Source organism: Podarcis cretensis (assembly GCF_951804945.1).
Source record: "Podarcis cretensis genome assembly, chromosome: 1".
NCBI lineage: Eukaryota > Metazoa > Chordata > Lepidosauria > Squamata > Lacertidae > Podarcis > Podarcis cretensis.
In genome coordinates this window covers 53,916,147-53,930,134 of record NC_137170.1, presented here as the reverse complement: position 1 = coordinate 53,930,134, position 13,988 = coordinate 53,916,147, and the positions used below count along the sequence as shown (strand labels likewise).

General features: G+C 45.7%; 1 protein-coding gene across 5 annotated transcripts in view; it reads left to right on the top strand.

Annotated features, from left to right (window-relative positions):
- The window catches only part of TSPAN18 (tetraspanin 18), a 178,149-nt gene that overhangs the window by 93,536 nt on the left and 70,625 nt on the right, over positions 1-13,988 (top strand). For all 5 annotated transcript variants that reach the window (XM_079952717.1, XM_079952716.1, XM_079952714.1 and 2 more), the window contains one exon: positions 9,748-9,831. The gene's annotated coding sequence lies outside the window, so the exon portion shown is untranslated. The remainder of the gene's footprint in view (positions 1-9,747; positions 9,832-13,988) is intronic.

Sequence of the window (13,988 nt, the reverse complement as noted above, 5' to 3'; positions counted from 1 at the left end):
AAACTCGGCCAGGGGCAGGTAGTCCACCCAGGTCGAGGGCTGCTGGTTAGCGTAGCATCTCAGGTACTGCTGCATGATGGCGTTGACCCTCTCCGCTTGTCCGTTGGTCTGCGGGTGTCTTGCCGACGCTAGGTTGACCTTGACGTTCAGGATTCCCATCAGCTTCCGCCAGAAACTCGAGATGAACTGGCGCCCCCGGTCGGACAGGATAGACCGTGGCAGGCCGTGCACCTTGAACACGTGGTCTATGAACAGCTTGGCTGTCTGTTCCGCTGTGGCCACCTTCGCGCAAGGAATGAAGTGCGCCATCTTGGTGAACATCTCGACTACCACGAGTACTGCTGTTTTGCCCCTCGAGCTGGGCAGGTCAGTGACAAAGTCCAAGGCCACCCTCTCCCACGGTTCGGACGGGGTCTGTAGCGGTTCTAACAGTCCCGCCGGCGGTCTGTGTACTGGTTTGGCCCTTTGGCATGTGTCGCACCTCGTGACGTAATCCGCGACTTCTCCCCGCATCTTGGGCCACCAAAAGTCTCTGGCTACTAATTCCACCGTCTTTTCCTTGCCGAAATGTCCGGCGCTGGGTGCGTCGTGTAGCTGTTGCAGTACTGTCGCGTGGAGTTCATCCCGGTACGTAGATGGCCCCCTTGCGGAGGAGCAGTCCGTCGCGTATCTGGAACTCGTCGTCCTTCGCCGTGCCACTGCGCACCTCCTCCATCTTGGATCGCGCGAAGGAATCTGTTCGCAGCTCGCGTCGTATCGCTTCCAGGTCTACGGTGGCTGAAGCGCATGCCCACGCCTTGGGTGCGAAAATGTGTTTGGCCGCTACCGGTGCTGCTTCCTCCAGATACTGCGGCTTCCTGGATAGCGCATCAGCCATGATGTTGTTGTCTCCGGGGATATATTCTATCCTGAAGTCGAAATCCGCAAAGAACTCCGCCCAGCGGATGTGTCTCTGGTTCAGGAACCGCGCCGTGCGCCAGTACTCCAGGTTCTTATGGTCCGTGCGAACTTGCACCGTGTGTTTGGCTCCGATGAGGAAGTGCCGCCACGCCTTGAATGCTGCATGAATGGCCAGCAACTCTCTGTCCCAGATGGTGTAGTTCTGCTCCGACTTGCTGAGTTTCCTGGAGTAGAAAGCACACGGCCTCCAATCCCCTTGCGGGTCTTGCTGCAACAGGACTGCCCCCACGGCTCTGTCGGAGGCATCCGTCTCCACCCTCATGGGTTTGCTGGGGTTCACATGCAGCAGTTGTTCCTCGGAAGCGAAAAGACGTTTGAGTTTCTGAAAAGACTGCTCCGCCTGCTCCGTCCAGATGAACTTCTTCTTCTTGGAGCTGAGGGTGTCCGTGATGGCCGCCGTCTGCATAGCAAAACCCTTGATGAACTTGCGATAAAAGTTAGCAAAGCCGACAAACCTCTGGACCTCCTTCCGATTGCGCGGGCTCTTCCAGTCCAGTACTGATCGTACCTTGGCGCTGTCCATGGCGATTCCCTTGTCGGACAGCTTGTAGCCCAGGAAATCCACCTCCGTCATGTCGAACTGGCATTTCTCCAGTTTGGCGTAAAGCCTGTGCTCCCGTAGTCTTTGCAGGACTTCCTTGACATCTCTCTCGTGAGCCTCCTGCGATTCCAAGAAGATCAGAATGTCGTCCAGGAAGCAGACGCACTTCTTGTAGAGGAGCCCCGCTAACACGTGATGCATGAAGGCTTGGAAGCAGTGGGAGCCATTTTGTAAACCGAAAGGCATAACCCTATACTCATAGGTGCCCAAGGGCGTGAACATGGCCGTCTTCCACTCGTCGCCCTCCCGCATGCGTATAAGATTGTACGCCCCGCGTAGATCCAGCTTGGTGAAGATGCGTCCCTTCCTCACCGTCGCGAGCAAGTCGTCGATCTTGGGCATCGGGAAGGCCGTGGGCTTGGTTTTCGAGTTTAAAATTCTGAAATCAACTACCAGCCTCTTTTGGGGCGTGTCTTTTTTCTTCACAAAGAACACAGGACTGCCCCCCACTGCTTTGGATTCTCGGATGAATCCCCGCTTCAAATTGTGATCTATGAACTCCCTGAGCTCTTGCAGTTCGTTTTCAGACATGGAGTACAGTTTCCCGGTCGGCAGCGTTGCCCCCGGCAGGAGGTCAATCTTGCAGTCGTAGGGTCTGTGGGGAGGCAGCTTGTCCGCTTCCTTCTCGCAGAAGACCTCCAAAAACGCCTTGTACTTATCGGGTACCGCTTGCAGCATGCCCAGTTGTAGCTGTGGGTCATCCTCTTGCCCCTCGTCCTCCTGGTTAGTCATAATGCAATGTTCTGCGCAGTAGGAGGAGCAGAAGGTCAATTTACGCTGGTACCATGCCAATGCCGGGCTGTGCCTGTCCAACCAGCTCATGCCCAACACTATGGGCGTGTCTGACAGGTGGGTGACGTTGAAGCTGATGACTTCGCGGTGATTTCCAATGCGCATCACCATTGGCGGCATTTGCTGTACCACCTGTCCCCCCAGCAATTCTCTTCCATCGACTGTCACTACTTTCAGGGGCATCGCGGCAGGCAGGAGCGCTATGCTATGTTGCTTGATGAAATCCACTCCTATAAAGTCTGCATTGCTACCAGAGTCAATGGTAATAGGCACTTCCATGGTGAGCCCATTGGGAAGCTGGAGTGTTGCGGTGAGCTGCACCACTGGTTTGGGCGGGAGGGGGTCTGTGGGCTGTAAGATTCCTGGGGACTGCTTCACTGATTCGTCTGGCTGGGCCCCAGCGGCTCTGCTTCCAGCCAGACTTCGTCGTTTCCCTGCTGCGGTTCCCTCTGCTGAGCTGCTTCTGTTACTTTTGCTGAGGCTGCATTGTGCTTGTGGAGCCTCTGGGGGCACTCTTTTGCCATATGCTGAGCACTTTCGCAGATGTAACACTTCCTGTTCCCTCTAGGAGGCTTCACCTTGGCTGCTCCTGGTGTGAGGGCTCTGGTCGCTGACTGAGCCTTGGCACCACCTATCTCCATCGGCTCCTCTCCCCCTCCCAGTGGAGGCATGGATTGAGCGCGCGCTGAGTCTCTGGGGAAGAAAGGAGGTGCCCTTGCTGGCGTGCGTCCCCAACGCCCTTCATCTTTGCTCCAGGGACGTTCTTCTAGCCGCACACCAATCGTCAGCGCCTTCTGGACCACTTCTTGAGTGCTCCTCGGTCTCTCCCCCCTTGCGATTTCGTCTTTCACAGCCCCGTTGAGCCCCTCCCAGAACAGGTCCCTGACGGACGCTGAGTCTTTTTCCCATCCCAGCGCGTTGACCAATGCAAAAAAGCGGGAATGATATTGCCTTACAGTGGCTCTGCCTTGTTTCAGACCGTGAATCTCTTTTCTAGCGACATCTACATCTATCTCCGATAAAAAACAATCGTCCATTGCCTTAATGAAGGCTTTTGCGTTTTGGAGGGCTGGATCATTATCTCTCCACAGATTGCGCAACCACGCTTTAGCTTCTCCATGGAGATGCGTTAGTATGAAGCCTACTTTCTCCTGCTCATCTCTAAAGTCCTTCTCCAGCAACTTTAGCGCAAAAACTACGTCTGCTCTGAAGTTAGGATATTGCTGCAGACTCCCATCGAAATGCGACACCAGGCTCCCCCCTCTCTTCCCGAGCCCGATCCCTTCTGATTTGGCTCCCGGTGGCCCCTGTTTAGTCAACATTTCCAACCTGTTTTGCAGATCCTTGCAGACAGCATCTGATTCCTCTTCTCTCCTCCTTGCCGCTCGTATTTCTGCGTTGAGTTGTACCACGGCATCTTGCAAAGCTGCCAGTCGTTCTTCTGTAGTCATCTTGTGCTGCTTTTGTGAGCTCGCGAAGCACCAATCTTCGCCCCTCGCTGCGTCCTCTCACGTTGCGAGGTTCTTTGAAATCTGAGACGGGACTTACTGTCAGAGCTGCCTCCAGGTCCCAGCTCACAGAGGACCAACGCTAGGCTGTAGTTATGTACAAAAGTCTTTATTGAGATTCAGTTTCCATTTTAAAGCCGCAGCGTGCAGCTCTACGTCTCGACCTTAGATCGGCGAAGTCCCGTCTGAGTCTCCTCCCCTTCCACACCAGTTTAAGACCCTCGCCTTGCTCCACCTCTTCCTAAGTTCCTTTCTCCTCTGGGCCCTCCTGCCCGCTAGGGTCTCATCTTTCCTGGACTCCTCTGACGCTGACCCTGACGATTCTTGCCCCTCCTTCCGGCGGGCTTTAGGACCTGGTTCCCTATCCGGGCTACCTTCTGTGCCGCTCGCCTGTACCTTTGAACTTGGCGCGCGCGCCCAGCCTGCAACTTTCCTCTCGACCGTTAACTTGCTCTCCGATGGAGGCGTGGCCAACCCTGACTCATCTTCTCTCGCTGGTGGTGCATATGTGGGCTCTGACACCTGGAACTCCTCCCCCCCACTGCGCTCTGGTGGGGAAGCTGTTCCTGATTTCCAACTGCTGCTCTGGGAGTCCCCGCTGGCCCCTTGCTTCTGGGGTGTCCCCCTTGGCTCGCCCCTTGCCCTGCCCATCGGCGCCCCCTTCTGTGAATCTTCCGATTCGCTGGAGAGGCTCATGGAATCTCTCGAACTGCTGTCATATTCTCCTACGCTGCCCTCGGATTGCTCCCCCTCGCTCTCCATCTCTTCTCCTCCCTGCGCTCCCGCTGAGTCCCTGACAGCATGCCAACCAAAACTATTATCAAATCCTTCCAAGTCTAGAATGTCTGCATTTTCAAGAAGTAGCCAGTCTTTTAGCCAGCAGAAAGCTGCCGATTCATAATACAGTCTTAGGTCCGGCAGGGCAAACCCCCCTCTTTCTTTAGAATCAGTGAGTATCTTAAACTTTATTCTGGGCTTTTTGCCCTGCCAGACAAATTTAGATATATCTTTCTGCCACTTCTTGAAACAATCCAGTTTATCAACGATTTGTAATATCTGAAACAAAAATAACATTCTAGGCAATACATTCATTTTAATTACTGCGATTCGACCTAACAAGGAAAGCTTCAGGTTCGACCATATTTCTAAATCTTTCTTTATCTCTGTCCAGCACTTATCGTAATTATCCTTAAATAAGTTTACATTCTTAGATGTCATATTAATCCCCAGGTATTTTACTCTTTTTGCCACCATTAACCCAGTTTCCTCTTGGAATCTCTCTCTTTCAACACTTGTTAAATTTTTTTCCAGTACCTTAGTTTTTTGTTTATTCAACTTAAATCCTGCGACCTGACCAAATACTTGAATTAATTCTAGGACTCTTTTGGTACTAGTGTCTGGCTCTTGCAAAGTCAATACTAAGTCATCTGCAAAAGCCTTCAATTTATAATGTCTGGCTCCGACCTGGATCCCTTTCACCAGCTGGTCCCCCCTAATCATGTTTAGCAATGGGGATATTGGGCACCCCTGCCGTGTCCCTTTTTCAATAAGTAGTTCGTCAGTAACCACATTATTTACAATTAACTTTGCCTTTTGTTCCGAATAAATTGCACTTATACCATTTTCAAATTTTTGGCCTACCCCCATCCCATGGAGGTTCTTCTTCATAAATTTCCAAGATATATTGTCAAAGGCTTTCTCCGCATCCACGAAAATTAAAACTGCCTTTGTATTAATATTCACTGTCAGCATTTCTATAATGTCAATTATATTCCTTACGTTGGTAGATAGATGTCTACCCGGGAGAAAGCCTGCCTGGTCTTTATGAATCTCCTCCACTAACACCTTCTTTTTGCCAAAATGTCTGCAAATATTTTGTAATCCACATTAAGTAATGATATAGGGCGGTAGTTCTTGATCTGTTTTTTATCAACTTCAGTCTTTGGTATAAGTGTAATAAAAGCTTCTTTCCACTATTCGGGTGCCCTTTTCCCCTCTAATATCTCATTACAAACCTCCTTAAGCGGCTGTATTAACCAGTCCTTCAAAGCTTTGTAGTATCTGGAGGTTAATCCATCTGGCCCTGGAGATTTCCCCAATTGCATATTTTGAATGGCACCCTCTATTTCTTGTTCAGTTATTTTCTCATTTAAAACCAACGTGCTTTGTTGCGAAATTTTTTGTAATCCATATTTCTTGAGAAACTCTTCCATTTCTCCTTCGTTTTCCGGCCCTTGTGCATATAATCTTCTGAAATAACTCTGAAAGCAGTTACTGATCTCATTTGGTTTAAAAATGTTCTTTCCATCCACCTCCAAGCTTGTGACTGTATTCAATTTCTGTCTCTTCTTCAATTGCCATGATAGGAGTTCCCCACATTTATCTGCCGATTCGAATGTCCTTTGTCTCATTTGCTTAATTTTCCATTCAATCTCCTGGTTCATCAATTCCATATATTGCTTCTGATACAATTTAATTTCTCTCAAGATCTCATGTGACTTTGGTTTAGATCTCAATTTCTTTTCGCTTTCTTTTATCTTTTCCAAAATCTTGTCTTTCTTCTCATTTTGTATCCTCCTTTTTAAAGAGTTCTGTTGTATCAGGAAACCCCGCATCACGGCCTTACTTGCGTCCCAGATCACTCTTTTCTCCACTTCTGTCCTCAGATTTATCTCAAAGTAGTCCTTCAAGGTTTTTTGGGCCTTTTGATAAACCTCTGGATCTCTAAATAAGGTGTCATTCATTCTCCATCTAAAGGAGCCAGCTGTTGTTGTTTTCATTTCCATCTTTACCGCATTATGGTCGGAGCATGTCTTTGGGCAGATTTCCACTTTTTTTATCTTTGGAGCCATTCCACTAGTAATCCATATTTGATCTATTCTTGTCCAAGTCATCTGTGATTCCGAAAAGAATGTTCCCTCTCTCGAGAGGGTTTCTTGTTCTCCAGATATCAATCAGGTCCATATTGTCAGTCATTTCAAAGAAAGTCTTAGGTAATCTCCCATCCTTAGAGATCACCTGTCTTTGTGCTTTGTCCATATTTGTAGAGACGCCGCCGTTCATATCTCCTAAAAGAATCACCTTATAATCCAAATAGTTCGTTAATGTCTCATGCAGTTTCTTATAAAATTCTGCCTTCCCTTCATTCGGTGCATAAATTCCAAATATCAAATTTTTTTCTCCTTGAATTTGTATCTCAATTGCCAAAATTCTTCCATGTTCATCTTTAAAAATCTGTTTTGGAGCCAGTTTCTCTTTTGCATAAATCACCACTCCTCTTTTCTTAACTTTATCTGATGAAATAAATTCTTGTCCCAATCTTTTATTTATAAGTAATCTTCTGTGTGCCCTTGTCACGTGGGTTTCTTGTAAACAAATCAGATCCAATTGTTCTCTTTTCAAAATATGAAAAACCTCGCGCCTTTTTCTGGGATGGTTCAGTCCATTGCAGTTCCAGGTTAAAAACCGCAGAGACATTATTGGTTAGTTCCCTCCAGTCGCACCCTGCGACTGTTCTTCTTCCGTTGGTGATTTAAGTCCAAATGTCAGGTTCCCCAAGTCTGTGTCTGATGTCGAGTTTAACACTCCTTTCACCAGGTCCTCCTCGTATCTGTCCAAAAATTGTTCTTTATCTTGTACTGTTCTTATTTTAACTTTCTTTCCTTTAAAGTTAAAGGACAAACCCTGTGGATATTCCCACCTAAAGGGTATGTTGTTCTTCTTCAGCAGGTCAACCAAATTCTTAAAATAGGTTCTCACCTCCAGAATATATTTTGGGATATCCCTGTAGATTTGCACAGAGGCGTTTTCGATCTGAAGCGTCTTCTGATAATGCAAATTTAGTATCTTGTCTCTTTCCTCTTTAGATCTCAATGTTATCAGGCAATCCCTTGGAATCTTCCTGCCTTGCCTTCTGCCCAATCTGAAGGCAGTTGTTATCTCAAATTCTTTTTTCTCTAGGTTCACCTGCCAGAAATCTGAAATTTCTTTTGTGAGAAAGTCCACTAGGTTGTCCCCTTCACTTTCTGGAACAAGCCTAAGTCTCAAATTCTTCTCCTTACGTTGCATGTCCCACAAAGAGAGGGTCGCCTCATGTTGGTCAAGCCTCCTACAAACCGGTACTAAATTTCCCTGTGTAGATTCCGCAGTGGATTTGGCTTCTTCCGCAATCTTCCTAATTGTGGCCCTTTTCTTCTTCCCCCCTTGTTCCTGCTTACTAGGGGGGGAATTAAACTTCAATGCTAGGGTTAGTCCTCTCAAAAGTTCTCCATAAATTATCAATTACAGCTTCCTAGTTCCGTTGCTTTAGCGATCATGCAGTCCGGGGGAGGCAGACTTCCTTTATTTGCCGTCCCCACTTTCGGCCAAATTTTTATAAACTTTAATTTAAAATCCCAGTAAGGTTTCCAATCCTACTCACGGGAATCCCTTTTCAGTCCAAATTTCAGGAAGGAATCGGCGCTCTCCGTCAATGGCGACGCGGCTTCACTCCACGGGCTGGGTAACGACTCTCAGCTCCGCACACCCCCGATGCTCCTCCGGAGCCTTTAAAAAGGCTCTTTTGCAGTAAAGGGGGGTGCAAAAGGTGCCCACCGAGTCTCCTTGTTCACAGGCTTCCGCGCCTGTGATTTTAGGGGTCCCCGCTTCGCCGTAGTGGTCAGACCCGAACTCGTGGAGCAGCCCTTTCTCCGGAGATCAGAGAAAGAGCCGCCATTAGCACTGCGCCAACCGGAAGTCCCTCTATACTAGGCAGAATATAATAGATGGTCCATAACATAAACTTTCTCCTCTGAGTGCTTGCCTTTGCTATTCAGAAAGTTCCATTAGTGACCTTAATTACAGTGGTGCATCAGTTAAAAGAGTGACAGACTATGGACAGTTTTATATAAAAAGCACATTGTTCCTTTTTAATGGAAAGGAAAAATGCCCACTGTCACTGAATTCACTCTCTCCCCCACCACCAAATGAATATTTCTGGGGAGAGTGTTTCACCTCTTTCCCTTGCTACCTAATGCTGAGAGTGAGTGAGCAAACCATCCTTTTAGGCAGGACTTTTTTTCTGGGGGAACTCTTAGGAACTCCGTTCCGACACCTCTTTTTCTAGAAAAATAGCACTGCTTTCAGCCCCTCCCAAGGACAGTTTTCTTGTTGATGGTTGTTTCTGGGAGATGTGCAGGCAAAAATAGTTTAAAGGGTTCCCTCAGTTCACAGCGGTGGGCCCTCTTGGGTCCCTGGCATTGGCTTCATCAAATTGCATGCTGGTGTTGTATTTGTTACTTTTTTCAGACAATCTCCAAACTATGATTTGGAGGATTAAGAACTATCCACTTCCTTCCTTCTTCGCTTCCTTCTCCCTTTATACGTTGTGCTTTATGTTACTTCCTGGTCTAATCAAACCATAAAGGTAAAGGTACCCCTGCCCATACGGGCCAGTCGTGTCCGACTCTAGGGTTGTGCACCCATCTCACTTAAGAGGCCGGGAGCCAGCGCTGTCCGGAGACACTTCCGGGTCACGTGGCCAGCGTGACGAAGCTGCTCTGGCGAGCCAGCACCAGCGCAGCACACGGAAACGCCGTTTACCTTCCTGCTAGAAAGCAGTACCTATTTATCTACTTGCACTTAGGGGTGCTTTCGAACTGCTAGGTGGGCAGGAGCTGGGCCCAAAGACGGGAGCTCACCCCGCCGCGGGGATTCGAACCGCCGACCATACGATCGGCAAGTCCTAGGCACTGAGGTTTTACCCACAGCGCCACCCGCATCCCAATCAAACCATAGTTTAACGTAAACTCTGCAAACTAGAAGAGGAAGATGTTGAACTGGGAAGACCTAATATTCTTCTGGCTTTTGGGCATTCTAATGTATTCTCTTACTACTTACTCCCCACAGGTCACTGAATGCACATGTTGCTGTAGGTTGCTGGTGTTTCATCCTCCTGTTCAAGCCTGATAGCCCCCACTAAACAAAACTAAGGTAAGGAATGGCAAGTGAGTGTGTGCCATTTATTTATTTATTTATTTATTTATTTATTTATATATATATACCCTGCATTTTCCCCTGAAGTGACTCAGTGCACCTCTAAGTCAGGAATAGGGTGAGTGGTACTTCCTATTGCGATACACTGTCTTGTTGTATTTGTCCAATATGCTTCCTCTGCCTTTCCCTAGAAAAGCTTTGCCTCTTATATGTTCACAGGACTTTACATTGTTCTAACAGTTGTTTAAAAAGATGAAAGCCATTCAAGACAAACTACTAGCACCTAATGGTATCCTCTGCCATGCATTGCAGAGGCTTATTTGAAACAATGGGGGTTTCTGCCTCTTTTGCTTTGAAAGGATATCCCACATTCTAATAAGATAAATCTGACAGATTTTTTAAAGCCTGCATTTCTGCAATTGCAACTAATACAAGATGAGAGAAGGATTCCAGTTCTTGCTTTGTTGTACTACACCTTCACATCCACATTGTAAACCACTCTGTGAACTTTGAATGACCCCGAATCCTTGGTACATGGATCAGATAATGCAGGGTTGCTGCTGGATTGTGTTTTGTGACTATCCTAAAGGAAGATCCAGTGCAGTTGAAGATAATGTGGAAAATTCCAGGGAAATTAGTAAAGCTTCATTTATCTATACTGCTTTTTATCATGTGTACTGTTTCTCTCTCTCTCTCTGCTTTTGGTGCTTCCTCCTATGGTAATGATACATTTACATGAGAAGTCTTCATTCACATGCACAAGGTGGCTGCATTATTTGTTCCCTGTTTTTCCCTGGAGTTTTCTGCTGTGTACTTTCTCTGTAGATAAACATAGCATTTGCGCCCAGTGTGGAAACATTAACACTTCTGTTTTCATCCGAAAGAGAGAGGTGCTTCAATTTGATGTTTACATGAAGCTACAGATGCTTATGCATAGAATTTTAAATAGACGGTTCAGTGTTAAAACTGTAGTCCTTTTAATATGCAAGCCCAGCTTAAAATGCCTGAAGGAAGGGCCATATCACTAGACACTAAACAGAGTATTTTCTGACGCTCTCTCACTGGAGACGCTGGAGCAGTTTTATCTTTAGCAGAGAGTAAAATCCCATTCACTTTCATTTTTATCTATGGTAGCTAGCTTTTTAAAGCTAGTATTTTCACATCTTTTTCTACATGGTTAAAAAATATTTGTGCCTGTTCATATGCTGGTTTCAGTTGAATGCTTAAAGAACTTGGCAAGAGAGGCATTTAACGCCAGAAAAATGAGGCAACTTTAGAAGTTTAGAAAGGTCCATTATGTCCTACTGATTTGTTCAGTAAAGAGCCCAGGAGCTTGTCTGGAAATGACACTGATAACTCTGGAAAATGTGGGAGAGTTGGGCACATACTAAAATAGCTTTGGATGGATCAAGCCCTCTGATCCTGATTGCTGTTTGGTCCTGACCCTCTCTAAACCACAGTTAGGAGCTGACATAATGTTCCTTTTATGTAACTACATATGACACCAAATATTCCACTGAAGGAGAGCTGACAGCATAGTACATATTGGAACCTTGGCTCGTTCCCTTGCATTGAATATATGGCATACATTTTATAGTTACATCTGCATCACAGTGGTTGTGAATTTCATCTTTACATATCTTACCATGGAAGAGAGGGCAGCAAACAATATATTCCTTGAAGAGGCAGTTACCGTATATGCATGTAGCATACGTAAGGGTTGGCCAGATAGTGAACACCTTCTGTGTGTCTGATAAAAAAAAGTCGGTAGAACCTCAACAGATCCTTCTCATTTTACTTTGAGTTGCCATCCTGTGCAGTGAGCACTTTGAAGCAGGTCTAATCAATCAGGGTTTAGATAAAAATTGGAAACTTCTTATGGCCTTCTGTAGGAAGGAAACTGTTTACATAGGTTTATGAATTTTATATGACCTCAATAGATAAATGTGCAAAGTGAGTTGGGTCTTAACAGCAGATTAAACATACATTTGTTGAGTTAAAATTAGCAACTTTTAATAAGTGAAAATAAGACCCTCCTGGGACTATAGAAAAGATTAACCAAGTCATATCAGTGAATGCCTGCTTGAATAACCTCTAAATAATAGAAAGCATTGTGGCTCGGGTTCTCTATTAAGAGCAAGTACAAAGCTCGGACAGTCAACTTTATGACATTGTGCTTTTTTATCTTGTATGGATCAATCTTTAAATTCCTGCTTGTGTTAAGATGATCAGCAAATAGCAGGATGGATGAACCAAGTAACCTGGTGTGTCATTTCTTCTTCTTCTTCTTCCCATTTTGACATACTGAAACAACCAACATTTTCTGCAGTAGTGGATGCTGCCAGTTTCGAATGAATTGAAAGTTGCACACTGAAGGTTGCTGAGTCTGAAATTGGAATCATGAGAATATTTGATTCCACACTGCCATCTCCACTAGGGATTGCAAATTAAGATAAGATGGGTGTTTCATAATAACAAAATGTGTATTGAACCCTGTTCCCAGCATTGGTGAGTGCTAGAATATTCACTGGCATGTCAGACAGAATGCTTTGTCTGCTACAGGATACATGACAGGGTGGAATAGATGGGTATAAGCCAGGTTATTGCATGGATCCATTTTTTTTCACAAACATGCCTGCCTATTGTTCCATTCTGGTGGTGAAAAGTCCAGCATATGAGTCAAAGATGTACAAATATCTTGGCTTTGAAGCAGTTTATATATTTGTAAAATAAATAAATGCATTACTATCCCTCAGAATGTGGTTCTGCCAAACCTCCACACCCTGCTACCAGAAGGTGGATAGTGTTAAACTAAATAGATGTAACTAAATATCTTGCAAACACAGGAGGCCAGCCATTTTTTTTAAAGTACTGAAAATTGTCCTCTCCACCCCCACCTTTCTTTATCTTAATCTACAATTTGAGATAGAAACTCCTAAATGGTGCAGCTTGGTATCTGATGTCAATGCCAGCTGCCTAATTGCTTGAACATTCTGTACCATCTTACTTGGATATGAGGGGTCTTGCTCCACCAGTACGAATCAGCCCATCCTGCGTCTTTCTGCCACTTCCCTCCCCTTTGAAGCCAGGCTGCTGAAGTGTTTGAACACAGCGTTGAAATCATTAAATTCAGTGACATTTTAACCACAGTTGCTTGTCTAGCCTGAAATAAGCAATTTGAAAGGCGGAGAAGGACTTAGGTTGTCGGAAAAGGAGATAGATAAATCAATGGAGGCCAAGGACTTTTACATTCAAAGTGGTGGTCATGGAGAGGGCTGTTGAGGCAGTATCTGGTGGGGGGAAATATCCCTTTCATTGGTGTGTGTGTGCTTTGTTTTTATCCCAGCATACAGCTATTAATGGTTAGCTGTAAAGAAATCCTTCACTAAAAAAATATTACCTAGTTATACAAGACTAAACCTAAACTGTGTATTCTGAGGCTATGCAGAGAGAATACCAAATCAAAAACTGGTGCTTATGAGAGTGAGCTTCAGGCTAGTGAACTTGCTTCTCACCTTCCCCCTCCTTTTTTCTCCTTACACACTGAGAACAGGAATATCTGTTCTGTGTTTTCAGCAAACCATAGTTTGCTGTTTCATCCAAGCCTCACAAACATATGCTTTGTGCAAACCATATACAAAGTGCGTAATTCCTACTCTATCCAGACACTTACCTGTTACTTCCTGAGGTGTGACCTATTCTTTTTCTTTTATTATTATAACTGTCACAGTCACCGTGTTTAGTTCAGAAATGTTTAGCATCCCATGTTCCCACCATATAGAAAAAGCACAACTGTGGAATCATAGAGTTGGAGGGGGTCTTGCACAATCTGGACCAATTCCCTGCTTGATACAGGATACCCAGGACTCGAGCATTCCCAGTAAATAGCTGCCTATCTTTTGCTTGAACGCCTCCAGCGAGTGTCCACCCTTCTAATTTATTGGTTCCATTATTCAACAGCTCTTAGAGAGTTTCTCCAAATGTTCAGCTGATATCTACCCTCCTGGAACTTAAGCCCTAGCTAGATTAAGTCTAGCCCTGGTGTCTTGGATAGCAGTGAACAGTTATTGGCCTTTTTCTAAGTTATAATATATCAGGTATTTCATAAGGCTATACCATCCTCCTCTTCTCCAGGGTTTATATACCCAGTTCCA